At 44.5% G+C, this 10,743-nt stretch overlaps 1 long non-coding RNA gene across 2 annotated transcripts; it reads left to right on the top strand.

Annotated features, from left to right (window-relative positions):
* The first annotated feature begins 4,876 nt into the window (after window positions 1-4,876).
* Window positions 4,877-10,261, top strand: LOC144704622 (uncharacterized). 2 transcript variants are annotated; one of them, XR_013581864.1, is made up of 4 exons: window positions 4,877-4,976; window positions 5,068-5,132; window positions 6,476-6,691; window positions 10,013-10,261. It is a non-coding gene; the product is annotated as an uncharacterized LOC144704622 (long non-coding RNA). The 2 variants fall into 2 exon arrangements; XR_013581865.1 differs by having other exon boundaries at window positions 4,917-4,976; window positions 5,071-5,132.
* Window positions 10,262-10,743: the final 482 nt, after the last annotated feature.

Below are 10,743 nucleotides of genomic sequence, written 5' to 3'. Positions count from 1 at the left end.
GGATATCGGTATCGGATATCGGTTGCTACAGTGCCGATATCCGATTCCAATATCCGTCTCGATGTCGGCATCCGTCTACGTCTCAACGGGGCAGATGACGGTACCCGATATCGTATGCGGATATCGAAAATCGATATCCACATCGAATTATAATAAAAATAATATTATTTATCAGATGTCTCACATTTCGCATAGACAACATGGGCACGGGAGTACTAGAAGAGCTTTCTATTTGGTCATACATCTCATTTATTATATACAGGTGAGCATTTTTAATTTCTTCCATATGGGATAGAAGGATTCGGGTTTTGTGTTAAACTCGGAATCCCTTTTTCCCTTATGGAAGGAAATAGAAATCTTTGTTTCTATTTATTGGACGGTCTACTCATTTATTAAATAATTAATATATATAAGGCTCTTAAAATGTGGCGCTAAACGATAAAGATATTATTTTAACATTAAATATATACAGAAAAACTTTTCTAATATCTTCCATGTGGGATAGCGGGATTCTGAGTTTACATTAACTTCGAATCCTGTTATCCCATATGGAAGGAAAAAAAGTTTGCACTCTATATATTAACTGGCATTGAAAATAAATTTTAACTATTCAACGCATATTAACCTTACAGTTAAAATGAGATTTGAATCTTATTTTTATCGGTCGATACCGGATACCGATATCCGGTATCCGATACCCATTTCGTCCTCACCGGTACCGATATCCGTCTAACCCCTTATAGACGGATATTGACAGATATCCGACATGGTCCCATTTTTTACCGGATATCGGATATCGGTTGTCCGATACCGGGTGACGGATGGATATCGGTTGGGCCATCACTAAGAGATAGAGTGAGAGAGAAGAGAGAGAGTGAGAGAAACAGTTGATAACGGTTGAGCATTATCGTCGGTCGAGGGGGAGGGTTGCATGACTGGAATACTCACGGAGCATTCCAAGAACGTCAGGATCGTCTATCGTGGGGACAACTCGCTGTAGAGTCACTGGCCGAGAGAAGGAATCACGGGCTGAGACCAGTGCGCCTCTTCCCACCGTTCCCCCCTGTCCCAACAAGCCATAGATCGATGGACATCAAAGTTTTCCATCGATCAGAAAATGACTGCTGATCAACTGCAGTTTCAAGGCGTTGACAGAAGAGATTGCGGAAGAGAACCAGATCACCAGAGAGGTGCTTAAGATCAAGCAAATCATCGAACAAGGAACAGGAGGTCATTCATTTCCTTCTCCGATTTCGAGTTCTGTCTCTCTCTCGCTTTCTGTCCGTCTTGCTCTCCCACCCTCTCTCCCTCTCTCCGTCTCGCTCTCTCTCCCACTTTCTCACACTTTCGATGTTTCTTTCTTCATCCCCTTTTCTGAATTTCTCCTCACGGGCTCACTCGCGGTGGCGGCGGCGACGACGACCGCCGTGAGAGGTGGTCGGTGCAGAGAGAGCAACACGGAAAGAGGCAGCGAGAGAAAGAGCGAAATAAAACAAGAGAAGTGGAGAGCCAGAGTGAGATATAGAGCGAGAAAACGAGAAACAACGAAAACAAGAGGCTGACAGAGAAGGAGACGGAAAAAGATGGAGCATGAGAGTGGATGAGAGAGCTATTGAGGGTGAGAACGAAAGAGCGCGCGCGAGCGAGAAAACGAGGAGGCAGCAAAAGGAGAGAGGGAGGGGGATAAACCGATGGAGTAAAAAGAAGTAGCGGAGTAAAAAGACACACGGAGCGCATATTTCAGCCCAAATTTCTAATATTTTTCCGCCCTAATTTCTTCTCATTGTCTCAAGTTTTCGATTCATTGCAGAAATAGATCTCCGGGTCGAAGATTTCAGAATCCTCGGCTTTGATTCAAGAGATGGAGATTGAGGTCGCCGAGGTGCTATATGGCCTGACGAGGCAATTCTAGGAGCCCTCGAAGACGGATAATCCGGATAATTGAAAGAAGCGAACGGATCTTGCCAGGAGACCAAGTCCAGAACTTCCTCCTTGGCTCGGCTCTCTCCTCCACGCGCACCTTCTCAGTCTTCGATCTTGCCCGTCGTGCCGAAGAGGAAGAGATTGCGACAGATCAAATATGCGAGGAGGAGAGCCTGACGAGCGCCTCTGTTTCCTCGGCCAGTAAGACCACCACAGAACGCGGCTGGACGAAGGCGGACCTCCTTTGGCCTAAATCAGAGAGGACGGCGTCCTCTTCGGAGAATGGCGGCGCTTCGCCGAGCGCAGCGGCGGAGGACACTTCCATGGCCTCCAACGTGAATCAACCGGCGATGGAGTTGGAGGCTTCCGTTCACTCCAAAGAACCCGCTACTCTCGGATTCGACGCCAACCCGCGAGCCCTGTTATCTTTTCTCCCTCTCTCAGTCTCTCCTTCCTGACGACCATGCCCGTTCCGTTTATCTTCGAGTCTTGGTGGATGACCATCCCAGAGACAAGTTCCAGATCTATCTGATGGTGGGTATTGCTAAAAAATGGCTTCTTTTTTTTGGGTTAATAGCACGAAATATCCCAAACTGATTCAAAAATCTGAAAGATATGCTAAACCTTTTTTTTGGCACGGTATATCCCAAACTCGCTAAGTCGACGACGACATATCCCGGTGATGACGTGGAATCCATCGTGGATGCCAGGTGGATTTCCGACCAGATTTTGACCTGGCGGAATCCACCAGGCAGCCACGATGGATTCCACATCATAACAGGGATTCCACCTGCCAGCTGTTTTACAATAAGAGAGAGAGGCATTCTAGAGAGAGAAAGAGGCATTCTAGAGAGAGAGGCATTCTAGAGAGAGAGAGAGAGAGAAAGGGAGAGAGAGGCATTCTAGAGAGAGAAAGAGAGGCACTCTAGAGAGAGAAAGAGAGACATTCTATAGAGAGAAAGAGAGGCATTCTAGAGAGAGAAAGAGAGGCGTTCTAGGGAGAGAGAGGCAGAAAATCTCACTCTCTTTATCACTCTCCCCCCTCTCACTCTCTTTCTCTCTCTCCAATATCTAAGACGATCGCCGATAACCTTCCCCTCTCTCTCTGTCTATGTCTCTGTTTCTACGCCTCCTCTCTCTCCCGCGCGATTTGATTCGGTCGGGTCTCTCTAGAACGCCTCACTCTCCCTTTCTCTCTCTAGAACATCTCTCTTTCTCTCTCTAAAATGCCTCTCTTTCTCTCTCTAGAATGCCTCTCTTTCTCTCTAGAATACCTCTCTTTCTCTCTAGAATGCCTCTCTCTCCCTTTCTCTCTCTCTCTAGAATGCCTCTCTCTATAGAATGCCTCGCTTTCTCTTTCTAGAATGCCTCTCTCTCTCCCTCTCTCTCTCTCTAGAATGCCTCTCTCTCTCTTATCGGAAAACACTTGGCAAGTGGAATCCCCGTTATGACGTGGAATCCATCGTGGCTGCTAGGTGGATTATGCCAGGTCAAAATCTGGCCGGAAATCCACCTGGCAGCCATAAGGGATTCCACGTCATCACCGGGATATGTCATCGTCGACTTAGCGAGTTTGGGATATATTGTGCCAAAAAAAAGTGTAGGATACCTCTCAGATTTTTTGAATCAGTTTGGGATATTTCGTGCTATTAACCCTTTTTTTTTTGAGACGGAATCCGTTATCCGTCTCTCTACGCAGGCGCAGCCTCTTGGGAAGCCGCCAACCGAGATGGAGTCTGATGGCGCAGCCCCGGCAGCGACCCCAGAAACGTCTTTGGAGACGTCACCGTCATCCCCGACGGCACCAGCCGCAACCCCAGATACGTCTTCGGAGACGTCACTGCCGCCCTCGACAGCGCCAGCCGCAGCCCCGGATACGTCTTCGGAGACGTCACCGCCGCCCTCGACAGTGCCAGCCATTCGTGTCCAGGCCGCCCGGCAAGCCAAGGTGACGGTACGCACGCCTGGATTTAAATATCCCGGTGAAGCCACCTGAGCCGGTGAAGCCACCCCAGGGAAGCAGGGAGGGGGGGCGGTCATCAGCGAGAGAGGGCGATAGGGCGACGGGCGGGGGAGGGGGAGCAGCAGCGGGAGGGGCGCGGGCGGCGGGGAGGGGGGCGGGCAGCGGCGGGGAAGGGGCGCGGGCGGCCGGGGAAGGGGGCTGGCAGCGGCGTGGAGGGAGTGCGGGCGGCCGGGGGAGGAGGGCGGGGCGGCGGCAGGGAAGGGCGGTGTGGCAGCTGGGAGGGGGCGTGGGTGGTAGGGAGGGGGCATGGGCGGTCGAGGGAGGGGCGGGCCGACGGCTGGGAGGGGGCACGGGCGGTTGGGGGAGGGCCGGGCTGGCAGCTGGGGGGACCGTGGGCATTTGGGGGAGGGCTGGGCCGGTAGCTGGGAGGGGTGCGGGTGGCCTAGAGAGGGGCGGGGCTACGGTGTGGGCACATAACCGCCCCGCACAGATCCGTGTGCAGTGTGCGAAATGGTGTGCAAATATTCCGTGCGGTGCGATGTGTGAAATTGGTGTACCCTTTTGGACGCTAATTGGTTGACAAAAGAGAGAGAGTGAGAGATCCCCCTCCCTGTCGCCCCGCCCTCCTCCCCTAGCCTCCCGCGCCCCGCACAAAGGCATGAAATTCTCACTGCACCCCGCACAAATGCACAAAAAATTATCTAAAGCGAGCATTGCAAGCGGGACCCACTAGTACTACTATAATAGCAATTGGTGTACCCTTCTGGCCTCTGATTGGCTGAAAATAGAGTGAGAGAGAAGAGAGAGTGACAGAGAAGAGAGAGAATGAGAGAGAGAGAGAGTTGAAAAACAGTTGAGAACGTAGGACAGTTGCTTTGAGAAAAACTTTGATATATATTGAGAGTCGAAAAACGGTTGAGAAAGCAAACGGTTTCTCCGTGTTTATTCGTGTTTCATCACCATCGATCGATCAAAAGCTTTTCATATATATAGAGAGAAGAAACTGAAAGGAAAGATCAATGTTGGAGAAAAAAAATCGAGGCGAACGCGGAAAATGACGACGCGATCGTCCAAGAGAAATTTCTAATTGGTAATCCCGTTTACCTCGCTATGCTTCAAGTTTATTCTTTATGTTGTTAACTATTTTTAATCATTGTTTACTTATTTCTTCTCTCGCGTAGTAGAATTTTGTACGAACTGGGCCAGTAATTTTATCGACTGGAAGTAATAGTCGTGTCCATCAAAGGTTGGTTTTTCTGATCTAAAAATCGTTGATCTCCAATCCGCGTTTCGCCCGATCAAATCTGTTTTTTTAGATTTTATCAAGTGCGATTTCATCACAGATTTTTTATCATAATTCTCTTTTCGTATCAATCTGTAATCGCGGCGTGATGTAACAAAATCTTTTCGATCAGAATATGTAACAAAAGATCCGCTTTTTTTGGTCATCAGAATCTGTAACAAAAGAATCCCTGCTTCGATCCTCGCTGAAGGCTAGAACTTGGTAAAAGTACAAAGATCCATTTTTTGTCAGATTTTATCAAGTCCGATTTCATCGCAGATTTTCGATCAGAATCCTCTTTTCGTATTGATCTGTAATCACGGCGTGATGTAACAAAATCTTTTCGTCATGTAACAAAATCTTTGTAGCTTGGCTACAGAGAACCATTTTTTTTTCAGATTTTATCAAGTCCGATTTCATCGCATATTTTCAATCAGAATCTTTTCGTATCGATCTGTAATCGTGCTTTGTTTTTGCCGCAATATATTTTTTTGCTCGAATGAATATGCTGGAAGACCAAAAAGTTTGAATTTCCATCAAAGGTTCATTTTTTTTGATTTAAAAATCGTTGATCTTCAATCCGTGTTTGGTCCGATCAAATCAGATTTTATAAGTCCGATTTCATCGCAGATTTTCGATCAAAATCTTCTGTATTGATATGTTATCGCGCTTCATTTTTGCCGCAATATATTTTTTTGTTCCTAGTGTTAGGTAAACTCCCCCTCCCCCCTTGTTGTGGAGAATGTGTTCAAAGAACACTTCTACACACTCACTCAAAAACACTCAGAGAAAAGGAGGAATAGAGAGAACAAAACAACACTTGAATTGAGTTTGGAAGAGCAAATAAACACACATTACATCCTGGCCTTTATAGGCACAAACACAACTGTTCAAATAGAAAAAACTGCCAATAAACTAACTTCTTCTAGAGCACCTGTTGGTGCATGATTAAAGGATGTGTCAAAGACATCCCTTCATGGTGCTCCATAGGTTGTAATGGATGGAGGAGAAACACCCCCTTCACCAAGGAATACGCTGCAAGCTCAAAAAGTTTGAACTTCCATCAAAGGTTGGTTTTTTTGACAGTTCTTTGTACTTTAAATGGGATAATTCTACAGTCGTCATCCGTCAGCGAGGATCGAAGCAGGGATTCTAGCCAAGCTATAATCATCTTTTCTTAACAGTTCTTTGTACTTTACCAATTTCATTTACAAATTTGAGTATATTTACCAATTTGATTGAAGAAAACGAACATAAGATGTTCATCCTGGCCTCTGATTGGCTGTACCTTCCTTCACTGGTGAAAGAGAAAGAAGGTTATTGTTTTCGTTCATGGGTTTCCCATCAGAAATGCTCTTTTAAAGAAAAGGGTTACAAAAGTGGAGGGCAGGGGGGTCAACTGGAATGCACATTCATCAGATAATGGGGTTCAACTGCAAGGACTCTGATGTTCTCCAGCGTCATCCATGCAGTTGGCAACGTCCTCGAAGCCCCCTGGATTTCCTCTCCGGCAACGCCTGCAGGTTTCATTTCCTCTCTTTCTCCCCTGTTCTCTCTCTCTCTCTCTCGATCTCCATCTCTCTCTCCATCTCTCTGGTTCGCTCTCTCTTCACCTATATCCCTCTATCTCTATATATATCTCTCTCTCTATTGTATAGATCTCACTCAATCTCTCTCAAATCGTATCTATCTCCCGCTTTCTGTATCTGTCTCGCTCTATCTGTGTCTATCTCGCTCTATCTCTCTCTATCTAGCTTTACGTCTCTCTATCTCTATCTATCTATCTCGCTATATCTCTCTCTCTATCTATTTATCTATCTATCTATCTATCTCGCTATATCTCTCTCTCTATCTATTTATCTATCTATCTATCTATCTCGCTCTATCTCTCTCTATCACTATCTATCTATCTATCTATCTCGCTCTATCTCTCTCTATCTATCTATCTCGCTCTATCTCCCTATCTCTCTTTTTTTCTCTCTCTCTCTCTCTCTCTCTTTCTGTTTATGTGTTCTTTCTCTCACTCTTTCTGTCCCTAGGTTTCTACTTCAATTTCTATCTCTTTCTCTCTCTGCTTCTCTCGAAACCCTTTTTTCTATCTCCTACAAATTGACAGAAATGTTCAGGTCTACGTACAGGCTTCTCTCTCTGTCTCTATCTATTTTTATCAATCTCACTCAATCTCTCTCAATTCGTATCTATCTCCCTCTTTCTGTATCTTTCTCGCTCTATCTCTCCATCTCTATCTATCTCTATCTATCTCACTCTATCTCTCTCTATCTCTATCTATCTATCTATCTATCTATCTATCTATTTCGCTCTATCTCTCTCTATCTCTATCTATCTATCTCGCTCTATCTCTCCCTATCTCTATCTATCTATCTCGTTCTATCTCTCCCTATCTCTATCTATCTATCTCTCTCTATCTCTCTCTATCTCTATCTATCTCGCTCTACCTCTCTCTATCTCGCTCTATCTCTCTCTATCTCTATCTATCTCTATCTATCTCGCTCTATCTCTCTCTATCTCTATCTATCTCTATCTATCTCGCTCTATCTCTCTCTATCTCTATCTATCTCTTTCTATCTCTCTCTATCTCTATCTATCTTGCTCTATCTCTATCTATCTCGCTCTATCTATTACTCTCTATCTCTATCTATCTACCTCGCTCTATTTCCCAATCTCTCTCTTTTTTTTTTTTTTTCTCTCTCTCTCTCTCTCTATCTGTTTATGTGTTTTTTCTCTCGCTCTCCGTCCCCAGGTTTCTACTTCAATTCCCATCTCTTCCTCTCTCTGCTTCCCTCGAAACACTTTTTTCTCTCTCCTACAAATTGACGGGATCATTCAGGTCTACGTACAGGCTTCTTTCTATCTCTTTCTCTCTATTTGTAAGAAACCCCAAAATTCTCTCCTGAAAGTTGAAAACCTCAGGCCCACGTGCAGTCTTCTTCCTCTCTCTCCCACTCTTTCACTCTCTCTCTTACCTTATCTCTCTGTCACTCACTCTCACTCTCTCTCCCACTCTTTCACTCTCTCTCTTCCCTTATCTCTCTCTCACTCACTCTCACTCTCTCTCCCACTCTTTCACTCTCTCTCTTCCCTTATCTCTCTCTCTCACTCACTCTCACTCTCTCTCTCTCTCAAAATCTCACTCTATCTCTCTCTATTACTCTCTCTTTCTTACTCTCTCTATCTATTACTCTCTCTTTCTTACGCTCTCTCTATCTATTACTCTCTCTTTCTTACGCTCTCTCTATCTATCACTCTCTCTTTCTTACTCTCTCTCTCTGACTCTCCCTTACTCTCTCTCACTCTCTCCTACTCTCTCTCACTGTCTCTTACTCTCTCTCATTCTCTCTCTTACTATCTCACACACTCTCTCTTACTCTCTCTCTCTCTCACTCTCTCTCTTACTCCCTCTCTCACTCTCTCTCTTACTCTCTCTCACTCTCTCCCTCTATCTCTTCTCTATCACTCTCTCTCTCACTCTTTCTCTTTCTCTCTCTCTCTTACTCACTCTCACTCTCTCTCTTACTCCCTCTCTCACTCTCTCTTTTACTCTCTCACACTCTCTCCGTCTTTCTCTTCTCTCACTCTCTCTCTCACTCTTTCTCTTTTTCTCTCTTACTCTCTTACTCTCTCACTCTCTCTCTTACTCTCTCTCTCTCTCTCTCTCTTACTCTCTCCCTCTTACGCTCTCTCTCACTCTTTCTCTTTTTCTCTCTCACTCTCTTACTCTCTCTCTCACTCTCTCTCACACTCTCTCCCTCTTACTCTCTCTCTCACTCTCTCTCTTTCTCTATTTCTCCTCTTATTCTCTCTCTCTCTCTCTCTCTTTCTCTCTCTCTCACTCTCTTCTCTTATTAATCTCTTTCTCACTATCTCTCTTAGTATCTTACTCTCTCTTTCTCTTACTTTCTTTCACTCTCTCTCTCTCTCTTTCAATTTCTATCTCTTTCTCTCTGTACCACTGTCGAAACCCTTATTTTCTCACTCCTACTGTTTGACGAATACCTTCATACCTAGATTTGCAATCAATATCCTGTGTTTCCATATCCAAACGAGCAATGCACCTTCAGTTTTTTGATTTCCGAGGGCTCTAGGGACGGATGTCTGCATTGTTGATTCGTGTATTAATGATTCGTTTTAGAACGATATTCTAGATTTTTTTTGTTGTTTGTATATGGGAAATAAATTCCGCTTTCATCGTCTTTATCCATATCTGCGATCAAGATTGTTTTTTTTCCCTCACGTAGTATCCGATCAATTATGAGTTTTTTACACGTTGCTTTTCAAATCGAGTAAACTATCTCTCTCACAGTCTCCGATCTAATTCGTGGGTCGATTGGTCACACTATATGTCCCATAATCGTTAATTTATTTAGATTTTCAAATATATTAAACAATCTCTCAATCTAATTCATGGGTAGATTAGGCACACCATCTGTCCAATTATGAATTTATTTAGTTTTCAAGTAGATTAAACTATCTCTTGATCTAATTCATGGGTCGATTAATCACACCATCTCTACAATAGTCAATAATTTATTTAGTTCTCAAATATTAAACTATCTCTTGATCTAATTCATGGGTTGATTATTCACACCTGTAAAATATCGTTCTAAAATGATTGTTTATGCACAGATGTCTGCATTGTTGGTATTGCACGTATGCCGATGGGATGTTTTTTAGGCGCCTTTTCATCCTTGCCTGCTACCAAATTTAAATGGACTTCTATTGCCCTTATAAATTCTTATACTCTACTTAGTTATACTCTACTTCATTTCAAATTATTCTTCTTAATCTAGCAGTCAGATAATTCTCTTGGGGGATTTGAATTTCAGAATTTCGTTGGCGGTGGAGGCGAGAAGTGTCGATGCAAAGAATGAATGGGAAAAATTGTTGCATAGAGACCAAGTGAGGTCTGCTCCACCACCCATCTTCTATGCTATCCCCGACATGTAATCCAAACGAAAGAGCCTTCGTTTTTTTCCTTCTCCGTCATATGTCTACAAGCTTCAGATCTGTGTGGTTCGCTTGAGTGGCTGAAGATGGGATTTTTTAATTATCTCCCAGAATGAGTACAGCCCTGCTTTCTATCTCTTCTCTCTCCACCCGAAGCGAGCATTGCGAGCGGGCCCCACTAGTGGACATATGTAAAATTAATTCTGAGCGACGTCACTTTGCAAGCACAAAAAAATGCAGGGACCTTGATGCAAATTGTCATAGCGAGGCCACGTGGCGAGATCTCAACCGTCGGATGTGAATCCGACGGTTTTTCATCCACATCCCTCCGTTCATTTGTCCCGGGGACCTCCGGACGGACGGTTTTTTCGTCCCACGGGACAAAGACCATCCCGTCCGGTGGTCCTCAAGACAAATTTTTTCGTCCCGAGATTTGTCCCTATCCTCAGACGGGACAATTTTTTCATCCCGGGATGAAAAAATCGTTCCGTCCGCATCCCTGAACTATACGCACAATTTTGCACTGTGGGAGGTCCATTACAGTGACTTTAATAATACTTTCTTACTACTAGAATGACATTATAGTGCAAAAAGTTTATTAAGGTAATAA

This window comes from Wolffia australiana, chromosome 6 (assembly GCF_029677425.1).
Source record: "Wolffia australiana isolate 7733 chromosome 6, ASM2967742v1".
Classification (NCBI taxonomy): domain Eukaryota; kingdom Viridiplantae; phylum Streptophyta; class Magnoliopsida; order Alismatales; family Araceae; genus Wolffia; species Wolffia australiana.
This window is presented reverse-complemented; position numbering and strand designations above follow the sequence as displayed.